At 46.8% G+C, this 14,426-nt stretch overlaps 1 protein-coding gene across 10 annotated transcripts in view; it reads right to left on the reverse strand.

Moving 5' to 3' along the window:
- The window catches only part of LOC116812333 (phosphoserine phosphatase), a 40,612-nt gene that overhangs the window by 15,377 nt on the left and 10,809 nt on the right, over positions 1 to 14,426 (reverse strand). For 4 of the 10 annotated variants that reach the window (XM_058444710.1, XM_058444723.1, XM_058444711.1 and 1 more), the window contains exons 2-5: positions 12,897 to 12,994; positions 7,854 to 8,047; positions 7,270 to 7,383; positions 5,802 to 5,923 (exon numbers count right to left, since the gene is read on the reverse strand). The gene's annotated coding sequence lies outside the window, so the exon portion shown is untranslated. Of the gene's footprint in view, positions 1 to 4,982; positions 5,062 to 5,801; positions 5,924 to 7,269; positions 7,384 to 7,853; positions 8,048 to 10,388; positions 10,543 to 12,896; positions 13,532 to 14,426 lie in introns of those variants that run through there. The other 6 variants (XM_032757999.2, XM_032757996.2, XM_058444697.1 and 3 more) reach the window with 5 other exon arrangements.

Raw genomic sequence — 14,426 nt, forward strand, 5'->3', positions numbered from 1 at the left:
GCCTTGGCCTCCCAAAGTGCTGGGATTATAGGCATGAGCCACCGCACCCGGCCTATGTCATGTGTTTTCATTCCTCTACACCCTTTCAAATGCTGCTCTCTGCCTGGAATCACCATATCCCCCATGTCATGAAAAAAGTCCTACTTCTTCATGGTGCAGATCAAGTGGTCTCCCCTATACTACATTATTTCCTCCCCATCAACCCAGAAAATCAGTCAGTCAAGAAGAAAATCCGTTGAATTATCTTCTGTCTCTGCACCCAGCACCCAATAGGTGTTGAATGTTTCATGAATTAAATATTTTATGAATTAAATAGAGTTGAACCTAAGCAGTTATTAAGAACTCAACAAGGGGCCGGCTGCAATGGCTCACACTTGTAATCTCAGCACTCTGGGAAGCCAAGGCAGGAAGATCACTTGAGGTCAGGAGTTCGAGACCAGCCTGGCCAACATGGTGAAACCCCATCTCCTCTAAAAATACAAAAATTAGCCGGGCATGGTGGCAGCCACCTGTGATCCCAGCTACTCGGGACGGAGAGGCAGGAGAATCGCTTGAATGCGGGAGAATCGCTTGAAACTGGGAGGTGGAGAGGTGGAGACTGCAGTGAGCCGAGATTGCACCACTGCACTGCACTGCACTGCAGCCTGGGTGACAGAGCGAGACTCCATCTCAAAAAAAAAAAAAAGAACTCAACAAGGGCCAGCATAGTGGCTGATGCCTGTTCCCAGGACTTTGGGCGGCCAAGACAGGAGGGTTGCTTAAGGCTAGGAGTTTGAGACCAGCCTGGCCAACATGTTGAAACCCTGTCTCTATAAAAAAAAAAAAAAAAAAAGATAAAAAATAAAAAGAAACCAGTCATTTGGCTTTGGTCCAGCAGGAATCAAGCTAATTCATACTACATGCCCAGGCAGGCTCACTGTAAAGACCCTGAAGTCAGCAGGTCTATCAGCAGAGAAGCAGCACTTATTGTAGTGCAATTCCACTAAGAATGGAGAATAAACCATAGGTGAGTGAAGAGGAAGCCAGAAACAGACAAATGGTGTAAGAGGAGCTAAAATGAGATAAGTGGGACAAGCTAAATAACTTTTTAAGAAGGTAATGAGAAGGCCGGGTGCGGTGGCTCATGCCTGTAATCCCAGCACTTTGGGAGGCTGAGGCGGGTAGATCACCTGAGGTCGGGAGTTTGAGACCAGCCTGACCAACATGAAGAAACCCCGTCTCTACTAAAAATACAAAATTAGCTGGGCATGGTGCCACATGCCTGTCATCCCAGCTACTCAGGAGGCTGAGGCAAGAGAATCACTTGAACCTGGGAGGCAGAGGTTGCAGCGAGCCGAGATTGTGCTATTGCACTCCAGCCTGGGCAACAAGAGCGAAACTCCATCTCAACAACAACAAAAAAGAAGATGCATGAGGCAACACAACATAACTAAGAATGGGCAATGCTCCTGAGAATGACTGACTGGCACCAGAACCTCAAAGTCTGTCCCCAGGGACCCTGACACAAGACCCAGAGAGGAATGCATAATGCATGGGTGCCATCTTCAAGAGGCTTCCAGTCTTGTCGAAATGATTAGACAAATAATTACTGGCCATGTTTGAAAAACCAGTTACTTTGGCCAGGAACAGTGGCTCATGCCTGTAATCCCAGCACTTTGGGAGGCCAAGGCAGGCGAATCACAAGGTCAGGAGTTCGAGACCAGCCTGGCCTGGTGAAACCCCGTCTCTACTAAAAGTACAAAAATTAGTCGGGTGCCTGTAATCCCAGCTACTCAGGATGCTGAGGCGGGAGAATCACTTGAACCCGGGAGGCAGAGGTTGCAGTGAGCCGAGATCCCACCACTGCACTCCAGCCTGGGCGACAAGAGCAAGACTCCATCTCAAAAAAAAAAAAAAAAAAAAAAAAGGCAAACCAGGTATTTGAACCTCTTTCCAACCACTGACACTAGCAATAGCTTCAATGAGATTGGCCGGGCACAGTGGCTCACACTTGTAATAATCCCAGCACTTTGGGAGGCTAAGACGGCAGGATCGCTTGAGCCTAGGAGTTTGAGATCAGTTCTTGAGAACATAGCAAGATTCTTTCTCTAAAAAAAAAAAAAAATGTGAGGCATGGTGGTGCATGCCTGTGGTCCCAGATACCCAAGAGCCTATGGCGCGAGGATGGCTTGAGCCCAGGAGTTCAAGGGTGCAGTGAGCTGAGATCAGGCCACAGCACTCCAGCCTGGGTGACAGAGTGAGACCCTGTCTCCAAAAAAAAAGCAAGACCATCAGCCTTGAGTTTGAAAGGAAATGTACATTTCCTCCACTAAAAGTGAGAACTGATTTACACATCCCCAGCTGAACACTAGACCTGACTTACAGCTCAGAATTGTTGACACCTGCCTCCTGGGTTGTAATGTGTCCCAAGGAGAAAACAGAATATTTTTGGCTTTTTTTAGAGACAAGGTCTCACTCTGTTGCCCACACTGGAGTGCCAATGGTATAATCATAGCTCACTGCAGCCTCAACCTCCTAGGTGAAGTGATCCTCCTGCCTCAGCCTCCTGAGTAGCAGAGACCACAGGCACGCACCACCACACCTAGCTAAGTTATTATTATTATTATTTTTGTAGAGATGAGGTCTCACTATGTTACCCAGGCTGGTCTTGAATTCCTGGCCTCAAATGATCCTCCCATCCTGGACTCCCAAAGTGCTGGGATCATAAGTGTGAGCCACCGTGCTGGCCAAAATAGAATGTTAGAGACTCACTTTACACTGAATTTACTTGGAAGGCTGATTCTTTTTCTACACCCTCCCTAGGAGAGTGAGCTGCATTTTAGGACCTTAACTCTGCGCATGCAATGGTCAGGCCAGGGGAGATGGCTTCACCCGTTGGGTTACAAGAGTATCAACTCCCTCCCTGCTTGATTGGGCAGCAGAGCAAACTCAGCCACAGCTCCTTTTAGCTCTTCCCATCCTGCTCTGCAAAATGGTGTACCTCCCTGTACACTTTTGATTTCCTCCTTTTTAATTTTTATTTTTACTTTTTTTGAGATGGGGTCTCACTCTGTCGCCCAGGCAGGAGTGCAGTGATGTGATCTCGGCTCACTGCAATCTCGGCCTCCCGGGTTCAAGCGATTCTCCTGCCTCCTGAGTAGCTGGGATTACAGGCGCCTGCCACCACGCCTGGCTAATTCTTTTGTATTTTTAGTAGAGATGGGGTTTTACCATATTGGCCAGGCTGGTCTCAAACTCCTGACTTCAAGTGATCCACCTGCCTCGGCCTCCCAAAGTGCTGGGATGACGGGTGTGAGCCACCACGCCTGGCCAATTTCCTCCTCTTTTCATTGTCTCCACCAGGAGTGACTTACAATCTATGCGTATTTAAAATTCTCATGGCTATAGGGGAAAAAATCTGCTGAGTAAGGTCAGTTGCTTCAAAGTAAATTGTGTACATTAGAATTTCACACACAGAAAAATCATTGCCAGAGAATGGACTCTGGATTCTTCATATTTGGCTGTAACAGGGAGGGAGAGGGCAGGGCCGGGGTAGAAGACATCCCCGTGGGAAGGTCTATTCTCAGATTCTCAGACACAGCGGCTCCCAGGTCCCATCCAGACCACTGCCTTCTGCAGCTCAGAACAGAACTTCTGCCTGGCTGGCCCCAGCTAGTTCATCTCTTGGCAAAGGACCACCAACTGATTAAAAAAAAAAAAAAAAAATGCCACTGCTGACAAGGCCTTCTCATCCCTAGTTCCAAAGTACAAAAGCAAGCTTTCCTGCAGGGCCAGCCTTCGGAGGCCTGATTTTGGATAAGAGGAAAAAAGCTCCTTGCCCAAACAAACACTTTCCCAACTTTTCAATCTCTGTATCTTTCAAGAGGCTTCTAAGATCACTTTACTTCCTTCACCTTGTTAGGACTGACCTCTTATCTTCACCTGTGTAAGAAAAAATAAAAGCCTGTGCAGAGGTTGTGAAGGTCACGCATAGTTGCGAGAACCAAGCTTATTTGCTTTGGTAGTAGGGATAAATTTGTTCAGGTCCCCGGGCATTGAAAGAGTACAAAGTATAGCCAGGTGTGGTGGCACGTGCGTGTAGTTCCATTTACTGGGGAGGCTGAGGCAGAAGAATTGCCTGGACCTGGGAGGCAGAGGTTGCAGTGAGCCGAGATTGTGCCACACTGCAGTCCAGCCTGGGTGACAGAGCGAGACTCCATCTCAAAAAAAAAAGAAAAAAAAAAAAAGACTACACAGTAGATTCTGAAAAGGTTCTCAATCACAGGAGAGTCAAAGAGGTTCCCTGTAACAAGAGCTGGGTTCCCCAGCACATGCACTTACACTATATTTTATTTTATCTTTTGTTTAGGGATGGAGTCCTGCTCTGTCGCTCAGGCTGGAGTGCAGTGGTATGATTTCGGCTCACTGCAATCTCTGCCTCCTGGGTTCAAGCGATTCTCATGCCTCAGCCTCCTGAATAGCTGGGATCAGAAGCGTGTGCCACTGCACCCAGGTAATTTTTGTATTTTTAGTGGAGATGGGGTTTCACTATGTTGGGCAGGCTAGTCTCGAACTCCTGACCTCAGGTGATCTGCTCACCTCGGCCTCCCAAAGTGCTGGGATTACAGGTGTGAGCCACATGCCCAGCCTAAAAAAACAAAAAAGCCAGCACAGCCATAAAAAAGAATGAAAACGTACCCTTTGCTGCAACACAGATGCAGCTGGAGGCCGTTATCCTAAGTGAATTAGCGCAAGAACAGAAAACCAAATACCACGTGTTCTCACTTATAAGTGGGAGCTAAACTGGGTACATGTGGATACAAAGACAGGAAAAACACACAGTGATGGCCAGGTGCGGTGGCTCACACCTGTAATCCCAGCACTTTGGGAGACCGAGGCGGGCAACTCACTTGAGATCAAGAGTTCGAGACCAGCCTGGCCAACATAGTGAAACCCTGTCCCTACTAAATATACAAAAATTAGCCAGGCATGGTGGTGGGTACCTGTAATCCCACCTACTCAGGAGGGTGAGGCAGGAGAATCACTTGAACCTTGGAGGTGGAGGTTGCAGTGAGCCGAGATCACACCATTGTACTCCAGCCTGGGCGACAGAGTGAGACTCTGTGTGAAAACAAAAAACAACAACAAAAAACTGAGGACTACAAGAAGGCAGGGGAAGGAGGGCAAGGACTGCGAAACTACCTACTGGGTACTGCGCTCAAACCCTGGGTGATGGGATCAGTTGTACCCCAAACTTCAGCATCATGTGATATACCCAAGTAACAAATGTGCACATGTACTCCTTGAAGCTAAAATAAAAGTTGAAATGATATATAATATAACCAGCTATTCTGGGAAGCTGAGATCTTCTGCATGCCACATAGTTGACGTCAATTTTTAAAATTCAGGTGAGGAGTAAACTGCTGGCTGGGCGCAGTGGCTCACACCTGTAATCCCAGTACTTTGGGAGGCCGAGGTGGATGGATGACCTGAGGTTGGGAGTTCGAGACCAGCCTGGCTAACATGGCAAAACCCTGTCTCTACTAAACATACAAAAATTAGCCAGGTGTGGTGGCCCGCACCTGTAATCCCAGCTACTCAGGAGGCTGAGACAGGAGAATCACTTGAATCCAGGAGGTGGAGGTTGCAGTAAGCCAAGATTGCACCACTGCACGCCAGCCTAGGTGACACAGCAAGACTCTGTCTCAAAAAAGAGTAAACTGCTAGCAGAAAGACAAACATGTAACAGTTCAATGCATAAAAAACATTACAATGACAACAAAAAACCAAAACAAAACCAAGAAAAGGCAAATCAGACTCACGTTTCTCCAGTGCTAGATTTCTAGGAGACCACACTCTTCTGTTCCTTTCCTAGATAAAAATGCAGCACAAAGTTCTGACTACAGATTTCTTCAAGACCTGTGGATTCTGCAAGAGCAAGAGCCTAGAAAGAGAGAATGAGGAAATGAACATCGAAGTCCACACATAAAACAGGAAAGAGGGAGACTGGCTTCACTTTCTCTCCTGGCGGGACTGGCACAAAAACGGGTCAGAGGCAAAATTTCCTAAGACTGCTTCCTCTGAGAAATGCTTTACTCCTACCCCCTTTAAGCACTGCAGAGTCAACATACTCTTCTATGGCTTCAATTCTGCAAGGTTCAGGTCTGATAGGAAATCATGTATACCTGATCAGCAGGGTACAAAGACAAGGGAGAGGGAAAGAGAATCTCTTAGGAGAACTAAATGCATAGACAAAGAAGCAGACTTGGGGGGGCACGATGGCTCACACCTGTAATCCCAGCACTTTGGGAGGCAGAGGCGGGCGGATCACGAGGTCAGGAGATCAGGACCCTCCTGGCTAACACGGTGAAACCCCGTCTCTACTAAAAATACAGAAAAAAATTAGCCGGGCATGGTACCGGGTGCCCGTAGTCCCAGCTACTCGGGAGGCTGAGGCAGGAGAATGGCGTGAACCCAAGAGGCGGAGCTTGCAGTGAGCTGAGATCGCGCCACTGCACTTCAGCCTGGGTGACAGAGCGAGACTCCGTCTCAAAAAAAAAAAAAAAAAGGCCGGGCATGGGGACTCACACCTGTAATCCTAGCACTTTGGGAGGCCGAGGAGGGAGGATTGCTTGAGCTCAGGAGTTCAAGATCAGCCTGGGCAACACAGTGAAACGCCATCTCTACGAAAAATAAAATAAATGAGCCAGGCATGGTGGTGCGTATTTGTAGTCCCAGATACTTGGGAAGCTGAGGCAGGAGGATCACTTGATCTCAGGAGTTTGAGATTCCAATGAGCTATGATTGCACCGCTGCCCTCTAGCCTGGGTGACTAAATGAGACCCTGTCTCTTAAAAAAAAAAAAAAAAGAAAAGAAGGAAGGAAAGGAAGGTAGGTATCAGGCATATTTTAAATCATTTGAAAATTTTAAAAGTCCTGACTACTTTGTTTCACCGACATGAAAGTGACAGGGCTGTGGTCATGATATTGAAAACCTACCTGGCACTGTAATACAGAAATCTTGGATTTTATTATTTTCCTCCCTGATCCTCATTCCAATATCAGTCATCAAATATTTAAAAAGTAATAATACGCAAATCATACATAAAGAAGATATAGTGGCCAGGTACAGTGGTCATGCCTGTAATCCCAGCACTTTGGGAGGCAGAGGCAGAGGTGGGTGGATCGCTTGAGGCCAGGAGTTTGAGACCAGCCTGGCTAACATGGTGAAACCCTGTCTCTACTAAAAATACAAAAATTAAAAAATTAGCTAGGCATGATGGCACGCACCCAGATACTCAGGAAGCTGAGGCAGAAGAATCCCTTGAACCCTGTAGGCAGAGGTTGAAGTGAGCCGAGATCACACCACTGCACCCCAGCGTGGGCGACAGAACGAGACTCTGTCTGAAAAAAATAAAAATAAATAAAAATAAAAAAAGAAAAGAAAATATAATAAATATATTTAATGAATGAAAGCATGATTTATTTAATTCCCAACTTAAGACTGTATCGTTATAACAATGTATCTGGTAAGTACTTATTTTAAAATTCTAATTCTAATGGGAAAGAAGACAAAGTCGGACACTTCAACTCTGTCTGAGTTTGGGGATTGCCCCAATCTTGCACTAAGGGTGCTCCTGTGTAGGATTGCATCATTCATTCACGCTGTTTGGCAACAGGCAGCTGCTGTAAGATTAGACAAGTGAAGCTACCCAAAAAATAAATCAATGAAAAGAAAGCCTGCAGATTTTAGGAAATGATCTGCCTACGCGATTAAGAAGAAATGTAGACTCAGAGAGGAAGCCTGGAAGAGGAAAAGGAAAGTCGGCAAAATCAGAAAGTTGGGCGCAGGGTAGGCACAAGCCGGGACTTACCCTGTGTCCTGGGCCTCCGGGGATCCTGCGGCTGCAACCTTCCGGCTGCAGGAGGCCAGCGCCGGCTCCGACGCTCAGGCAAGCAGTTCCCAGGGAGGTGAGCTGTGTAGACCCAGGGCCTCCACCGAACGCTCTCTCGAGATGTGCTGAGAAGCGGGGTAGCTTCTGATGAGTTCTGCAAGTGCTTCTGTAAACTGGAGACACCAGATCTCTCTGCTCTCCAAAGCCGGGCTGGGAGGACGCTTTGGCCCCGCCCCAGGGGAGGGGCTCCCTGAACCAGCCCCCTCCTCCTCCTCCGGGGGCTCAGCCCCTGCAGTCTGAGAGGTGCACGGTGCCTGTGGCACCTCCGCTTTGCAGAGGAACAAAAGAGCTCCCGGACCTTCAGAAGCTGCTCCGCGCTGCCGCCACCACCACTTAGGATAAGGATAGGTGAGGGAAGCAAGGGACTGCTGCACTGATTTTGCAATTAATGAAATCTCCGTCGGGGGGCCTCTTTTGAAATCCACGTTTGGCATTATACGCTTGCAGAAGCGTAGCTCCCAAAAGAACTTCAAAGACTACTTATATTCCTTTTTTTTTTTTTTTTGAGACGGAGTCTCGCTCTGTCGCCTGGGCTGGAGTGCAGTGGCACGATCTCGGCTCACTGCAAGCTCCGCCTCCTGGGTTCACGGCATTCTCCTGCCTCAGCCTTCCAAGTAGCTGGGACTACAGGCGCCCGCCACCACGCCCGGCTAATTTTTTGTATTTTTTAGTAGAAACGGGGTTTCACCGTGTTAGCCAGGATGGTCTCGATCTGCTGACCTCGTGATCCGCCCGCCTCGGCCTCCCAAAGTGCTGGGATTACAGGTGTGAGCCGCCACGCCCGGCCAAGACTACTTATATTCTAAATTAAAATGCAACCATGAGTAACAAAATGAGTCTTTGCACCTTGCTTTTATTTTTAATTTTTATTTATGTTTTTAAATAGAGATTGGGGGGTCTCACTGTGTTTCCCAGGCTGGGCTCCAACACCTGGGCCCAAGCGATCTTCCCTCCTTGGCCTCCCAAAGTGTTGGGATTACAGGTGTGAGCTACCGCACCCGGCCTATTTCTTTTTAAAAATTTTCTGGCCAGGCGCGGTGGCTCAAGCATGTAATCCCAGCACTTTGGGAGGCTGAGGCAAGTGGATCACCTGAGGTCAGGAGTTCGAGACCAGCCTGGCTAACATGGCAAAACTCCGTCTCTAGCAAAAATACAAAAATTAGCGGGACATGGTGGTGCATGCCTGTAGTCCCAACTACTTGGGAGGCTGAGGCAGGAGAATTGCTTGAACCCCGGGGCGGGGGGTGAGGAGGTTGCAGTGAGCCAAGATCGTGCCACTGCACTACAGCCTGAGCAACAGAGTGAGCCTCCGTTTAAAAAAAAAAAATTCCATGTGTCACTGCAACAACAAATAAGTTAACTACAACAAATAAGGGGTGTTTCCCCCAAACATTTACCACTGGAGTTAGCTGGCTGGAGCTGGGCATTGAGATCCACTCTAAAACACAACCTGAAACCTCAAATGCTGACAGTCTGCACCCCAGGCTCACTCTAAGTTGCTCATCCACGCAGAGGATGCAATCCCTGGGGCAAGACACTTGGTCATAGCATCTCTACCCTTAGCTACAGGACCCTCCCCACCAAAACACAATTTTTTTTTTCCCCCAAGACTGAGTCTCACTCTGTTGCCCAGCCTGGAGTGCAGTGGTGCGATCTCAGCTCATTGCAACCTCCACCTCCTGGGTTCAAGTGATTCTCCTGCCTTAACCTCCCCAGTAGCTGGGATTACAAGCGCATGCTACCATGCCCAGCTAATTTTTGTATTTTTAGTAGAGATGGGGTTTCACCATGTTGGCCAGGCTGGTCTCAAACTCCTGACCTCGAATGATCTGCCCACCTCAGCCTCCCAAAGTGCTGGGATTACGGGCATGAGCCACCACGCCCAGCCTGCAGTAGTTTTTTAAAAAGCATAATAGGCCAGGCACCTTGGCTCATGCCTGTAATCTCAGCACTTTGGGAGGCTGAGGCGGGCAGATCACCTGAGGCCAGGAGTTCAAGACCAGCCTGGCCAACAAGTTGAAACCCCGTCTCTACTACAAATATAAAAATTAGCCTGGCATGGTGGTGCATGCATAATTCCAGCTACTCGGGAGGCTGAGGCAGGAGAATCGTTTGAACCTGGGAGGCAGAGGTTGCAGTGAGCCGAGATCATGCCACTGCACTCCAGCCTGGGCAACAGAGCGAGAATCCATCTCAAAAAAACCAAACCAAACCAAACAAAACAAAAATAAAAAGCATAATAAAAGAAACAAAATGTTAAACACCAAATGTTTGATCTAAGTGTAAGTGGTAACTGAGAATTTATTTTGAGGGGAAAAGAAAGTCAAGTAAGTAAATGTGGAAGGCTATAAGAGTTAACTTATGCTATTATTTATATTTCATAAATGTTTAATATTAAATATTCTTTAAAATATTAAATATTCTTAAAAATTTCAGATAAAAATTTATATTTACTAAAATCTGGCTGGGTGTGGTGGTGCATGCCTATAGTCCCAGCTACTTCCGAGGCTGAGGCAGGAGGATCATTTGAGCCCAGGATTTCGAGGTTACAGTGAGCCGTGATCATGCCACTGTTCTCCAGTCTGGGTAACAGAGCAAGCCCTTGTCTCTGAAAAATTAATTAGTTAATTAATTAAAATCTGCCACCTCTTCGTGGTCCTGGAATCCACCTCACACTCACACCTATATTGATACTTGTGAGCATGAGATGGCTGTACTGTAGACATTGTTTTGCTAGAGCACATCACATTAAAAAAATATATATAGATGCCTAGAAGACACTAATGAGTGGTCACATACAAGTGTAACAACCAGGAGGTAATCTTGCCAGACAAGGCAAAACTGTGAAACAGATTAAAATATGCTTCATCAGGCCAGGCACAGTGGCTCACGCCTGTAATCCCAGCACTTTGGGAGGCTGAGGCGGGAGGATCACCTGAGGTCAGGAGTTCGAGATCAGCCTGGCCAACATGGCGAAACCCCATCTCTACTAAAAATACAAAAAGTAGCCAGGCCTGATGGCAGGTGCCTGTAATCTCAGCTACTGAGGAGGCTGAGGCAGGAGAATCACTTGAACCCAGGAGGCAGAGGTTGCAGTGAACCAAGATTACGCCACTGCACTCCAGCCTATGTGACAAAGCCAGACTCTGTCTCAAAAAAAAAAAAAGCTTCATTGCTGTTCTTAGTGGAATAATAGCATGTGAACCAAATACAATACAGTATAATGAAGGCATAATTACTGGAATAATAGCACATAAGAACCAAATACAATACAGCATAATGAAGTTATAATAAAAATATTAGCAAGTTATTTTGCAAAGTTTTAATCACAATTGGTTAGTCAAAAGTAATACAGGTCATACTACTGTTCCTGAAAGGTTTTCTTTCCTTTTTTTTTTTTTTTCTTCTTTTGAGGCAGGGTCTTGCTGTCACCCAGGCTGGAGTGCAGTGGCACGATCATCGCTCACTGAAGCTTCGAACTCCTGGGCTCAAGCAATCTTCCTGCCTTAGCCTTCTGAGTAGGTGGGAACCACAGGTGTGTGCCACCACACCAGGCTGGTTTTTTATATTTAGTAGAGCCTGGGTCTCACTGGTCTCCAACTCCTGGGCTCAAGCCCAAGCGTGATCCACTTTACCCAGCTCTGAAAGGTTTTCTATAGATCACATTTTTGTAAGCTAACAAATATTCTTTTTTTTTTTTTTTGAGATGGAGTCTCGCTCTCTCACCCAGGCTGGAGTGCAGTAGCATGATCTCGGCTCTCTGCAACCTCCGCCTCCTGGGTTCAAGTGATTCTCCTGCCTCAGCCTCCCAAGTAGGTGGGATTACAAACATGCACCACCATGCCTGGCTAATTTTTGTATTTTTAGTACAGACGGGGTTTCATCATGTTGGATAGGCTGGTCTTGAATCCCTGGCCTCAGGTGATCCACTCGCCTTGGCCTCCCAAAGTGCTGGGATTATAAGAGTGAGCCACCGTGCCCAGCCACAAATTTTCTAATGGCTAATTAGGTTAGAATCATGTACTCTTTTTAAAAGTCATTCAGTGCTAATAGCCTTCTAAAGTATAGTAAATTGGAACAAGCCCTCTGGAAAACAATATGGTGTTATTCAGTAACATTGAACGCATGCGGCCAGGTATGGTGGCTCACACCTGTAATCCCAGCACTTTGGGAGGCCGAGGAGGGCGGATCACAAAGTCAGGAGATGGAGACCATCCTGGCTAACACGGTGAAACCCCGTCTCTACTAAAAATACAAAAAAAAAAAAAAAAATTAGCCAGGGGTGGTGGTGGGCGTCTGCAGTCCCAGCTACTTGGGAGGCTGAGGCAGGAGAATGGCGTGAACCCAAGAGGCGGAGCTTGCAGTGAGCGGAGATTGCGCCACCGCACTCCAGCCTGGGCGACAAAGCGGGACTCTGTCTAAAAAACAAACAAACAAAAAACATTGAACACATGCAATTTCTACGACCCAGCAATCCCACCTGAGGAAGACACTCAGGAGAAACTTGGATGAGTAAGCTAGGTGTGGTGCCTCATGCTTCAAATCCTAGCATTTTGGGAGGCCTAGGTGGGAGGATCGCTTGAGCCCAGGAGTTCAAGACCACCCTGGGCAACATATTAAGACCTAATCTGTACAAAAAATAAACAAAATTAGCTGGACGTGGTGGCACACACCTCGAATCCCAGGTACTTGGGAGGCTGAGGTGGGAGGATGGCTTGAGCCTGGGAGGTTGAGGCTGTGCTAAGATCACGCCACCACACTCCAGCCTGGGTGACAGAGTGAGACCCCGCCCCCCGAAAAAAAAGAGGCTGGGTGCGGTGGCTGACACCTGTAATCACAGCACTTTGAGAGGCTGAGGCAGGCAGATCACCTGAGGTCAGGAGTTCAAGACCAGCCTGACCAACATGGAGAAACCCCGTCTCCACTAAAAATACAAAATTAGTCGGGTGTAGTGGTGCATACCTGCAATCCTAGTTACTCAGGAGGCCACGGCAAGATAATCGCTTGAACCCGGGAGGCGGAGGTTGTGGTGACCCATGATCATGCCATTACATACCCGCCTGGGCAACAAGAACAAAACTCTGTCTCAAACAAACAAACAAACAAACAAAAACGACACATATATAAGAATTCTCACAGCAGTACTGTGAACATTCTCAGTTACTGTGATGCTCCAATAGCTACTGGAAACTTTAAAAAAAAAAAAAAAAGACTATCATTTAATGTCATAAATGATAACTTACAACATAAAATTCAGGACAGTAGTTACTTCTGAAAGTAAGAAAGGAAATGAGATTGAGAAAAGGTATATAGTTAATCAATGATATTGTAATAATAATTTTCCTTTAAGTAGGATGGTAGGTATACAGATGCTTTTTATATCTGTGTGTATAAAATATTTGCTAACAAATGTAATATTTCTTATCAATACATTAAATACCAATACATTGCTGGCCAGGCGTGGTGGCTCATGCCTATAATCCCAGCATTTTGGGAGGCCAAGGCAGGCAGATCACGATGTCAGGAGATTGAGACCATCCTGGCCAACATGGTGAAACCCCATCTCTACTAAAATACAAAAAATTAGCTGGGCATGGTGGTGCGTGCCTGTAGTCCCACCTACTTGGGAGGCTGAAGCAGGGGAATCGCTTGAACCTAGGAAGCGGAGGTTGCAGTAAGCCGAGATTGCACCACTGCACTCCACGCTGGCGACACAGAAAGATTCTGTCTCAAAAAAAAAATAAATAAATAAATAAAAAATACCAATACATGGCTGGGTGCAGTGGCTCACGCCTGTAATCCCAGCACTTTGGGAGGCCGAGGTGGGCTGATCACAAGGTCAGGAGATGAAGACCATCCTGGCTACCATGGTGAAACCCCGTCTCTACTAAAAATACAAGAAAATTAGCTGGGTGTGGTGGCGGGCGCCTGTAGTCCCAGCTACTTGGGAGGCTGAGGCAGGAGAATGGCGTGAACCCCGGAGGCAGAGCTTGCAGTGAGCCGAGATTGTGCCACTGCACTCCAGCCTGGGTGACAGAGCGAGACTCCATCAAAAAAAAAAAACAAAAACCAATACATTAAAATAATATAAATGTCTTGAAAGAGCACAGTGAACACAGTTTGAAATGTGATTTAATATAAACATTGGCATTCAAAATAAGTCATGCCATGGAAATATGCCCATGATATGTCACATGAATAAAGGAAGTTGCAGAACGTATATATCGTTTGGGCCCCCATTTTTGAGCAAAGAAATCTCTATGTGTGTCTATATCCAGGTATGATATATGGTTATATGTCTATGTCTATATATCTATATAAAAAAGGAAACATTATTTATTTATTTTTATTTTTTTGAGACAGGGTCTGGCTCTGTCTCTGTCCAGGCTGGAGTTCCGTGGTGCAATCTCAACACACTACAATCTCTGCCTTCTGGGCCCAAGCGCTGGGATTTTGGTGTGAGCTATCTTTATAATGGAAAAAGTGGGAGAA

Source organism: Hylobates moloch, unplaced genomic scaffold (genome assembly GCF_009828535.3).
Source record: "Hylobates moloch isolate HMO894 unplaced genomic scaffold, HMol_V3 SCAFFOLD_1, whole genome shotgun sequence".
NCBI classification, from domain to species: Eukaryota; Metazoa; Chordata; class Mammalia; order Primates; family Hylobatidae; genus Hylobates; species Hylobates moloch.